This window comes from Oncorhynchus mykiss, chromosome 12 (assembly GCF_013265735.2).
Source record: "Oncorhynchus mykiss isolate Arlee chromosome 12, USDA_OmykA_1.1, whole genome shotgun sequence".
Classification (NCBI taxonomy): Eukaryota; Metazoa; Chordata; class Actinopteri; order Salmoniformes; family Salmonidae; genus Oncorhynchus; species Oncorhynchus mykiss.
In genome coordinates, this window is record NC_048576.1 from 13,257,061 (window position 1) to 13,269,539 (window position 12,479).

Sequence of the window (12,479 nt, forward strand, 5' to 3'; positions counted from 1 at the left end):
AAAGGAATGCCTGACAGCTTGAAAGATGTTTTGGACACTACAGTGAAAATTGTTCTTTGTTAAAGCAAAGCCCCTGAACTCGTGTATTTTCTGCACTCTGCAATGATATGGGCAACGACCATGTAACGCTTTTACAACATACAGAAGTGCTCTGGTGATAACCCCCCAGATTGGCCTTTCTCACCTAAATGATCTGAATCTAGGATTACTGGGCCTCGCCGCAACTATATTCAAAGTGCGGCCAAAATTGAGGCTATGATTTAAAAAGTTGGAGCTCTTCTCTGTCTGCATTAACTGTCTGCAAGGACAACACACAGGTCTTTCCATCGTTATATGATTTGTGTTCAAATGAACTCCAACTTACGGACAATGTCAAATGTGATATAGCGAAGCACTTGAGTGAGTTGGGTGCGCAATTACGCAGTGTAACAGCTGTTGGAAGGAGTGGAGGACCAAGGTGCAGCGTGGTACGTGTTCATCTTTATTTAACTGACTGAATACAAACTAACAAAAGGAAAACCCGAAACAGTCCTGCAAGGTGAAACAAACACTAAACAGAAATACAACTACCCACAACCAAAAGTGGGAAAACAGGCTACCTAAGTATGATTCCCAATCAGAGACAACGATAGACAGCTGGTCCCTGATTGAGAACCATACCCGGCCGAAACATAGAAATACAAAAACCTAGACATACAAACATAGAATGCCCACCCAAATCACACCCTGACCAAACAACAATAGAAACATAAAAGGACTATAAAAGGTTTGGGATCCACTGCTCCATATCATGCTGAAACACCATTAGGATTGTTCAGCATGTCAACAACCATTTCAACAGTAACATCTGTTACCCCCAATATCTCTTTTGCCGTCTCAAAAATAACCTGGCATTTCTGCTTTCCACATCCCGAGTCGTATTGAAGACCTTACCAATAAAAGCTATGAAGTCAACTTTATTCATTATCACACCGCACATTCACAACATTTCTGAACCAGTCTCGAAACCATCCTGGACCATCAGAAGCACCAGCCCCGACAGTAGGTCCACTTACAGGTACATCCATGACCCATCAGTCTGACAGTAGGTCCTCTTACTACAGGTACATCCATGATCCATCAGTCTGACAGTAGGTCCACTTACTACAGGTACATCCATGATCCATCAGTCTGGCAGTAGGTCTACTTACTACAGGTACATCCATGAACCATCAGTCTGACAGTAGGTCTACTTACTACAGGTACACCCATGATCCATCAGTCTGACAGTAGGTCTACTTACTACAGGTACATCCATGATCCATCAGTCTGACAGTAGGTCCACTTACTACAGACACATCCATGAACCATCAGTCTGACAGTAGGTCTACTTACTACAGGTACATCCATGATCCATCAGTCTGGCAGTAGGTCTACTTACTACAGGTACATCCATGAACCATCAGTCTGACAGTAGGTCCTCTTACTACAGGTACATCCATGATCCATCAGTCTGACAGTAGGTCCACTTACTACAGGTACATCCATGATCCATCAGTCTGACAGTAGGTCCACTTACTACAGGTACATCCATGATCCATCAGTCTGACAGTAGGTCTACTTACTACAGGTACATCCATGATCCATCAGTCTGACAGTAGGTCCACTTACTACAGGTACATCCATGATCCATCAGTCTGACAGTAGGTCCACTTACTACAGGTACATCCATGATCCATCAGTCTGACAGTAGGTCCACTTACTACAGGTACATCCATGATCCATCAGTCTGACAGTAGGTCCACTTACTACAGACACATCCATGAACCATCAGTCTGACAGTAGGTCCACTTACTACAGGTACATCCATGATCCATCAGTCTGGCAGTAGGTCTACTTACTACAGGTACATCCATGATCCATCAGTCTGACAGTAGGTCCACTTACTACAGACACATCCATGAACCATCAGTCTGACAGTAGGTCTACTTACTACAGGTACATCCATGATCCATCAGTCTGGCAGTAGGTCTACTTACTACAGGTACATCCATGAACCATCAGTCTGACAGTAGGTCCTCTTACTACAGGTACATCCATGATCCATCAGTCTGACAGTAGGTCCACTTACTACAGGTACATCCATGAACCATCAGTCTGACAGTAGGTCCACTTACAGGTACATCCATGATCCATCAGTCTGGCAGTAGGTCTTCTTACTACAGGTACATCCATGATCCATCAGTCTGACAGTAGGTCTACTTACTACAGGTACATCCATGATCCATCAGTCTGACAGTAGGTCTTCTTACTACAGGTACATCCATGATCCATCAGTCTGACAGTAGGTCCACTTACTACAGGTACATCCATGATCCATCAGTCTGGCAGTAGGTCCACTTACTACAGACACATCCATGAACCATCAGTCTGACAGTAGGTCCACTTACTACAGGTACATCCATGATCCATCAGTCTGACAGTAGGTCCACTTACTACAGGTACATCCATGATCCATCAGTCTGACAGTAGGTCCACTTACTACAGACACATCCATGAACCATCAGTCTGACAGTAGGTCCACTTACTACAGGTACATCCATGATCCATCAGTCTGACAGTAGGTCCTCTTACTACAGGTACATCCATGATCCATCAGTCTGACAGTAGGTCTACTTACTACAGGTACATCCATGATCCATCAGTCTGACAGTAGGTCCACTTACTACAGGTACATCCATGATCCATCAGTCTGACAGTAGGTCCACTTACTACAGGTACATCCATGACCCATCAGTCTGACAGTAGGTCCTCTTACTACAGGTACATCCATGATCCATCAGTCTGGCAGTAGGTCCACTTACTACAGACACATCCATGAACCATCAGTCTGACAGTAGGTCCACTTACTACAGGTACATCCATGATCCATCAGTCTGACAGTAGGTCCACTTACTACAGACACATCCATGATCCATCAGTCTGGCAGTAGGTCCACTTACTACAGACACATCCATGATCCATCAGTCTGGCAGTAGGTCCACTTACTACAGACACATCCATGATCCATCAGTCTGGCAGTAGGTCCTCTTACTACAGGTACATCCATGATCCATCAGTCTGACAGTAGGTCCACTTACTACAGGTACATCCATGACCCATCAGTCTGACAGTAGGTCCACTTACTACAGGTACACCCATGTAAGATCCATCAGTCTGGCAGTAGGTCCACTTACTACAGGTACATCCATGATCCATCAGTCTGACAGTAGGTCCACTTACTACAGGTACATCCATGAACCATCAGTCTGACAGTAGGTCCTCTTACTACAGGTACATCCATGATCCATCAGTCTGACAGTAGGTCTACTTACTACAGGTACATCCATGATCCATCAGTCTGACAGTAGGTCCACTTACTACAGGTACATCCATGAACCATCAGTCTGACAGTAGGTCCACTTACTACAGGTACATCCATGATCCATCAGTCTGACAGTAGGTCTACTTACTACAGGTACATCCATGACCCATCAGTCTGACAGTAGGTCCACTTACTACAGGTACATCCATGAACCATCAGTCTGGCAGTAGGTCCACTTACTACAGGTACATCCATGAACCATCAGTCTGACAGTAGGTCCACTTACTACAGGTACATCCATGAACCATCAGTCTGGCAGTAGGTCCACTTACTACAGGTACATCCATGAACCATCAGTCTGACAGTAGGTCCACTTACTACAGGTACATCCATGATCCATCAGTCTGACAGTAGGTCCACTTACTACAGGTACATCCATGAACCATCAGTCTGGCAGTAGGTCCACTTACTACAGGTACATCCATGAACCATCAGTCTGACAGTAGGTCTACTTACTACAGGTACATCCATGATCCATCAGTCTGACAGTAGGTCCACTTACTACAGACACATCCATGAACCATCAGTCTGACAGTAGGTCCACTTACTACAGGTACATCCATGATCCATCAGTCTGACAGTAGGTCCTCTTACTACGGACACATCCATGAACCATCAGTCTGACAGTAGGTCCACTTACTACAGGTACATCCATGAACAATTAGTCTGACAGTAGGTCCACTTACTACAGGTACATCCATGATCCATCAGTCTGACAGTAGGTCCTCTTACTACAGACACATCCATGAACCATCAGTCTGGCAGTAGGTCTACTTACTACAGGTACATCCATGATCCATCAGTCTGACAGTAGGTCCACTTACTACAGGTACATCCATGACCCATCAGTCTGGCAGTAGGTCCACTTACTACAGGTACATCCATGTAAGATCCATCAGTCTGGCAGTAGGTCTACTTACTACAGGTACATCCATGATCCATCAGTCTGGCAGTAGGTCGGGTAGACAGGTAGACAGTGTAGACAGTGGACCTACTGTCGGGGCTGGTGCTTCTGATGGTCCAGGATGGTTTCGAGACCATGATCCATCAGTCTGGCAGTAGGTCCACTTACTACAGGTACATCCATGATCCATCAGTCTGACAGTAGGTCCACTTACTACAGGTGCATCCATGATCCATCAGTCTGACAGTAGGTCCACTTACTACAGGTACATCCATGATCCATCAGTCTGACAGTAGGTCCTCTTACTACAGACACATCCATGAACCATCAGTCTGGCAGTAGGTCCACTTACTACAGGTACATCCATGATCCATCAGTCTGACAGTAGGTCTACTTACTACAGGTACATCCATGATCCATCAGTCTGACAGTAGGTCCACTTACTACAGGTACATCCATGAACCATCAGTCTGGCAGTAGGTCTTCTTACTACAGGTACATCCATGATCCATCAGTCTGACAGTAGGTCTACTTACTACAGGTACATCCATGATCCATCAGTCTGGCAGTAGGTCTACTTACTACAGGTACATCCATGACCCATCAGTCTGGCAGTAGGTCCACTTACTACAGGTACATCCATGACCCATCAGTCTGGCAGTAGGTCCACTTACTACAGGTGCATCCATGTAAGATCCATCAGTCTGGCAGTAGGTCCACTTACTACAGGTACATCCATGACCCATCAGTCTGGCAGTAGGTCCACTTACTACAGGTACATCCATGATCCATCAGTCTGACAGTAGGTCCACTTACTACAGGTACATCCATGAACCATCAGTCTGACAGTAGGTCCACTTACTACAGGTACATCCATGAACCATCAGTCTGACAGTAGGTCCTCTTACTACAGGTACACCCATGATCCATCAGTCTGGCAGTAGGTCCACTTACTACAGACACATCCATGATCCATCAGTCTGACAGTAGGTCCACTTACTACAGGTACATCCATGAACCATCAGTCTGACAGTAGGTCCACTTACTACAGGTACATCCATGATCCATCAGTCTGACAGTAGGTCCACTTACTACAGGTACATCCATGAACCATCAGTCTGGCAGTAGGTCCACTTACTACAGGTACATCCATGAACCATCAGTCTGACAGTAGGTCTACTTACTACAGGTACATCCATGATCCATCAGTCTGACAGTAGGTCCACTTACTACAGACACATCCATGAACCATCAGTCTGACAGTAGGTCCACTTACTACAGGTACATCCATGATCCATCAGTCTGACAGTAGGTCCTCTTACTACGGACACATCCATGAACCATCAGTCTGACAGTAGGTCCACTTACTACAGGTACATCCATGAACAATTAGTCTGACAGTAGGTCCACTTACTACAGGTACATCCATGACCCATCAGTCTGACAGTAGGTCCTCTTACTACAGACACATCCATGAACCATCAGTCTGGCAGTAGGTCTACTTACTACAGGTACATCCATGATCCATCAGTCTGACAGTAGGTCCACTTACTACAGGTACATCCATGACCCATCAGTCTGGCAGTAGGTCCACTTACTACAGGTACATCCATGTAAGATCCATCAGTCTGGCAGTAGGTCTACTTACTACAGGTACATCCATGATCCATCAGTCTGACAGTAGGTCCACTTACTACAGGTACATCCATGATCCATCAGTCTGACAGTAGGTCCACTTACTACAGGTACATCCATGATCCATCAGTCTGACAGTAGGTCCTCTTACTACAGACACATCCATGAACCATCAGTCTGGCAGTAGGTCCACTTACTACAGGTACATCCATCATCCATCAGTCTGACAGTAGGTCTACTTACTACAGGTACATCCATGATCCATCAGTCTGACAGTAGGTCCACTTACTACAGGTACATCCATGAACCATCAGTCTGGCAGTAGGTCTTCTTACTACAGGTACATCCATGATCCATCAGTCTGACAGTAGGTCTACTTACTACAGGTACATCCATGATCCATCAGTCTGGCAGTAGGTCTACTTACTACAGGTACATCCATGACCCATCAGTCTGGCAGTAGGTCCACTTACTACAGGTACATCCATGACCCATCAGTCTGGCAGTAGGTCCACTTACTACAGGTGCATCCATGTAAGATCCATCAGTCTGGCAGTAGGTCCACTTACTACAGGTACATCCATGACCCATCAGTCTGGCAGTAGGTCCACTTACTACAGGTACATCCATGATCCATCAGTCTGACAGTAGGTCCACTTACTACAGGTACATCCATGAACCATCAGTCTGACAGTAGGTCCACTTACTACAGGTACATCCATGATCCATCAGTCTGGCAGTAGGTCCTCTTACTACAGGTACATCCATGAACCATCAGTCTGACAGTAGGTCCTCTTACTACAGGTACACCCATGATCCATCAGTCTGGCAGTAGGTCCACTTACTACAGACACATCCATGATCCATCAGTCTGACAGTAGGTCCACTTACTACAGGTACATCCATGATCCATCAGTCTGACAGTAGGTCCACTTACTACAGACACATCCATGATCCATCAGTCTGGCAGTAGGTCCACTTACTACAGACACATCCATGATCCATCAGTCTGACAGTAGGTCCACTTACTACAGACACATCCATGAACCATCAGTCTGACAGTAGGTCCACTTACTACAGGTACATCCATGATCCATCAGTCTGACAGTAGGTCCTCTTACTACGGACACATCCATGAACCATCAGTCTGACAGTAGGTCCACTTACTACAGGTACATCCATGAACAATTAGTCTGACAGTAGGTCCACTTACTACAGGTACATCCATGATCCATCAGTCTGACAGTAGGTCCTCTTACTACAGACACATCCATGAACCATCAGTCTGGCAGTAGGTCTACTTACTACAGGTACATCCATGATCCATCAGTCTGACAGTAGGTCCACTTACTACAGGTACATCCATGACCCATCAGTCTGGCAGTAGGTCCACTTACTACAGGTACATCCATGTAAGATCCATCAGTCTGGCAGTAGGTCTACTTACTACAGGTACATCCATGATCCATCAGTCTGGCAGTAGGTCGGGTAGACAGGTAGACAGTGTAGACAGTGGACCTACTGTCGGGGCTTGTGCTTCTGATGGTCCAGGATGGTTTCGAGACCATGATCCATCAGTCTGGCAGTAGGTCCACTTACTACAGGTACATCCATGATCCATCAGTCTGACAGTAGGTCCACTTACTACAGGTACATCCATGATCCATCAGTCTGGCAGTAGGTCCACTTACTACAGGTACATCCATGATCCATCAGTCTGACAGTAGGTCTACTTACTACAGGTACATCCATGATCCATCAGTCTGACAGTAGGTCCACTTACTACAGGTACATCCATGAACCATCAGTCTGGCAGTAGGTCTTCTTACTACAGGTACATCCATGATCCATCAGTCTGACAGTAGGTCTACTTACTACAGGTACATCCATGATCCATCAGTCTGGCAGTAGGTCTACTTACTACAGGTACATCCATGACCCATCAGTCTGGCAGTAGGTCCACTTACTACAGGTACATCCATGACCCATCAGTCTGGCAGTAGGTCCACTTACTACAGGTGCATCCATGTAAGATCCATCAGTCTGGCAGTAGGTCCACTTACTACAGGTACATCCATGACCCATCAGTCTGGCAGTAGGTCCACTTACTACAGGTACATCCATGATCCATCAGTCTGACAGTAGGTCCACTTACTACAGGTACATCCATGAACCATCAGTCTGACAGTAGGTCCACTTACTACAGGTACATCCATGATCCATCAGTCTGGCAGTAGGTCCTCTTACTACAGGTACATCCATGAACCATCAGTCTGACAGTAGGTCCTCTTACTACAGGTACACCCATGATCCATCAGTCTGGCAGTAGGTCCACTTACTACAGACACATCCATGATCCATCAGTCTGACAGTAGGTCCACTTACTACAGGTACATCCATGATCCATCAGTCTGACAGTAGGTCCACTTACTACAGACACATCCATGATCCATCAGTCTGGCAGTAGGTCCACTTACTACAGACACATCCATGATCCATCAGTCTGACAGTAGGTCCACTTACTACAGACACATCCATGATCCATCAGTCTGACAGTAGGTCCACTTACTACAGGTACATCCATGATCCATCAGTCTGACAGTAGGTCTACTTACTACAGGTACATCCATGATCCATCAGTCTGACAGTAGGTCCACTTACTACAGACACATCCATGACCCATCAGTCTGACAGTAGGTCCACTTACAGGTACATCCATGATCCATCAGTCTGACAGTAGGTCTACTTACTACAGGTACACCCATGATCCATCAGTCTGACAGTAGGTCTACTTACTACAGACACATCCATGATCCATCAGTCTGACAGTAGGTCCACTTACTACAGACACATCCATGACCCATCAGTCTGACAGTAGGTCCACTTACAGGTACATCCATGATCCATCAGTCTGACAGTAGGTCCACTTACTACAGGTACATCCATGATCCATCAGTCTGACAGTAGGTCTACTTACTACAGGTACATCCATGATCCATCAGTCTGACAGTAGGTCCACTTACTACAGACACATCCATGATCCATCAGTCTGACAGTAGGTCCACTTACTACAGACACATCCATGACCCATCAGTCTGACAGTAGGTCCACTTACTACAGGTACATCCATGATCCATCAGTCTGGCAGTAGGTCTACTTACTACAGGTACATCCATGATCCATCAGTCTGACAGTAGGTCCACTTACTACAGACACATCCATGATCCATCAGTCTGACAGTAGGTCAACTTACTACAGGTACATCCATGATCCATCAGTCTGGCAGTAGGTCTACTTACTACAGACACATCCATGATCCATCAGTCTGGCAGTAGGTCCATTTACTACAGACACATCCATGATCCATCAGTCTGACAGTAGGTCCACTTACTACAGACACATCCATGATCCATCAGTCTGGCAGTAGGTCCACTTACTACAGACACATCCATGAACCATCAGTCTGACAGTAGGTCCACTTACTACAGACACATCCATGATCCATCAGTCTGACAGTAGGTCCACTTACTACAGACACATCCATGATCCATCAGTCTGGCAGTAGGTCTACTTACTACAGACACATCCATGATCCATCAGTCTGGCAGTAGGTCCACTTACTACAGACACATCCATGATCCATCAGTCTGACAGTAGGTCCACTTACTACAGACACATCCATGATCCATCAGTCTGACAGTAGGTCCACTTACTACAGGTACATCCATGATCCATCAGTCTGACAGTAGGTCTACTTACTACAGGTACATCCATGATCCATCAGTCTGACAGTAGGTCCACTTACTACAGGTACATCCATGATCCATCAGTCTGACAGTAGGTCCACTTACAGGTACATCCATGATCCATCAGTCTGACAGTAGGTCCACTTACTACAGGTACATCCATGATCCATCAGTCTGACAGTAGGTCCACTTACAGGTACATCCATGAACCATCAGTCTGACAGTAGGTCTACTTACTACAGGTACATCCATGATCCATCAGTCTGACAGTAGGTCTACTTACTACAGGTACACCCATGATCCATCAGTCTGACAGTAGGTCCACTTACTACAGACACATCCATGATCCATCAGTCTGACAGTAGGTCTACTTACTACAGGTACACCCATGTAAGATCCATCAGTCTGACAGTAGGTCCACTTACTACAGGTACATCCATGAACCATCAGTCTGACAGTAGGTCCACTTACTACAGGTACATCCATGAACCATCAGTCTGACAGTAGGTCCACTTACTACAGACACATCCATGATCCATCAGTCTGACAGTAGGTCCACTTACTACAGGTACACCCATGATCCATCAGTCTGACAGTAGGTCCACTTACTACAGACACATCCATGATCCATCAGTCTGACAGTAGGTCTACTTACTACAGGTACACCCATGTAAGATCCATCAGTCTGACAGTAGGTCCACTTACTACAGGTACATCCATGAACCATCAGTCTGACAGTAGGTCCACTTACTACAGGTACATCCATGAACCATCAGTCTGACAGTAGGTCCACTTACTACAGACACATCCATGAACCATCAGTCTGACAGTAGGTCCACTTACTACAGACACATCCATGATCCATCAGTCTGACAGTAGGTCCACTTACTACAGACACATCCATGAACCATCAGTCTGACAGTAGGTCCACTTACTACAGGTACATCCATGATCCATCAGTCTGACAGTAGGTCCTCTTACTACAGGTACACCCATGATCCATCAGTCTGACAGTAGGTCCTCTTACTACAGGTACATCCATGATCCATCAGTCTGGCAGTAGGTCTACTTACTACAGGTACATCCATGATCCATCAGTCTGGCAGTAGGTCCTCTTACTACAGGTACATCCATGATCCATCAGTCTGACAGTAGGTCTACTTACTACATGTACATCCATGATCCATCAGTCTGACAGTAGGTCCTCTTACTACAGGTACATCCATGATCCATCAGTCTGGCAGTAGGTCCACTTACTACAGGTACATCCATGATCCATCAGTCTGACAGTAGGTCCTCTTACTACAGGTACATCCATGACCCATCAGTCTGACAGTAGGTCCACTTACTACAGGTACATCCATGATCCATCAGTCTGGCAGTAGGTCTACTTACTACAGGTACATCCATGATCCATCAGTCTGGCAGTAGGTCCACTTACTACAGACACATCCATGAACCATCAGTCTGACAGTAGGTCTACTTACTACAGACACATCCATGATCCATCAGTCTGACAGTAGGTCTACTTACTACAGACACATCCATGAACCATCAGTCTGACAGTAGGTCCTCTTACTACAGACACATCCATGAACCATCAGTCTGACAGTAGGTCCTCTTACTACAGGTACATCCATGATCCATCAGTCTGACAGTAGGTCTACTTACTACAGACACATCCATGAACCATCAGTCTGACAGTAGGTCCTCTTACTACAGACACATCCATGAACCATCAGTCTGACAGTAGGTCCACTTACTACAGGTACATCCATGAACCATCAGTCTGACAGTAGGTCTACTTACTACAGGTACATCCATGATCCATCAGTCTGACAGTAGGTCCACTTACTACAGGTACATCCATGATCCATCAGTCTGGCAGTAGGTCCTCTTACTACAGACACATCCATGAACCATCAGTCTGACAGTAGGTCCACTTACTACAGACACATCCATGATCCATCAGTCTGACAGTAGGTCCACTTACTACAGGTACATCCATGATCCATCAGTCTGGCAGTAGGTCTACTTACTACAGGTACATCCATGATCCATCAGTCTGACAGTAGGTCTACTTACTACAGGTACATCCATGACCCATCAGTCTGACAGTAGGTCCACTTACTACAGACACATCCATGATCCATCAGTCTGACAGTAGGTCCTCTTACTACAGGTACATCCATGAACCATCAGTCTGACAGTAGGTCCACTTACTACAGGTACATCCATGATCCATCAGTCTGACAGTAGGTCTACTTACTACAGGTACATCCATGAACCATCAGTCTGACAGTAGGTCCACTTACTACAGACACATCCATGATCCATCAGTCTGACAGTAGGTCCTCTTACTACAGGCACATCCATGAACCATCAGTCTGACAGTAGGTCCACTTACTACAGGTACATCCATGATCCATCAGTCTGACAGTAGGTCCACTTACTACAGGTACATCCATGATCCATCAGTCTGACAGTAGGTCCACTTACTACAGACACATCCATGATCCATCAGTCTGGCAGTAGGTCCACTTACTACAGGTACATCCATGATCCATCAGTCTGACAGTAGGTCCACTTACTACAGGTACATCCATGAACCATCAGTCTGACAGTAGGTCCACTTACTACAGGTACATCCATGAACCATCAGTCTGACAGTAGGTCTACTTACTACAGGTACATCCATGATCCATCAGTCTGACAGTAGGTCCACTTACTACAGGTACATCCATGAACCATCAGTCTGACAGTAGGTCTACTTACTACAGGTACATCCATG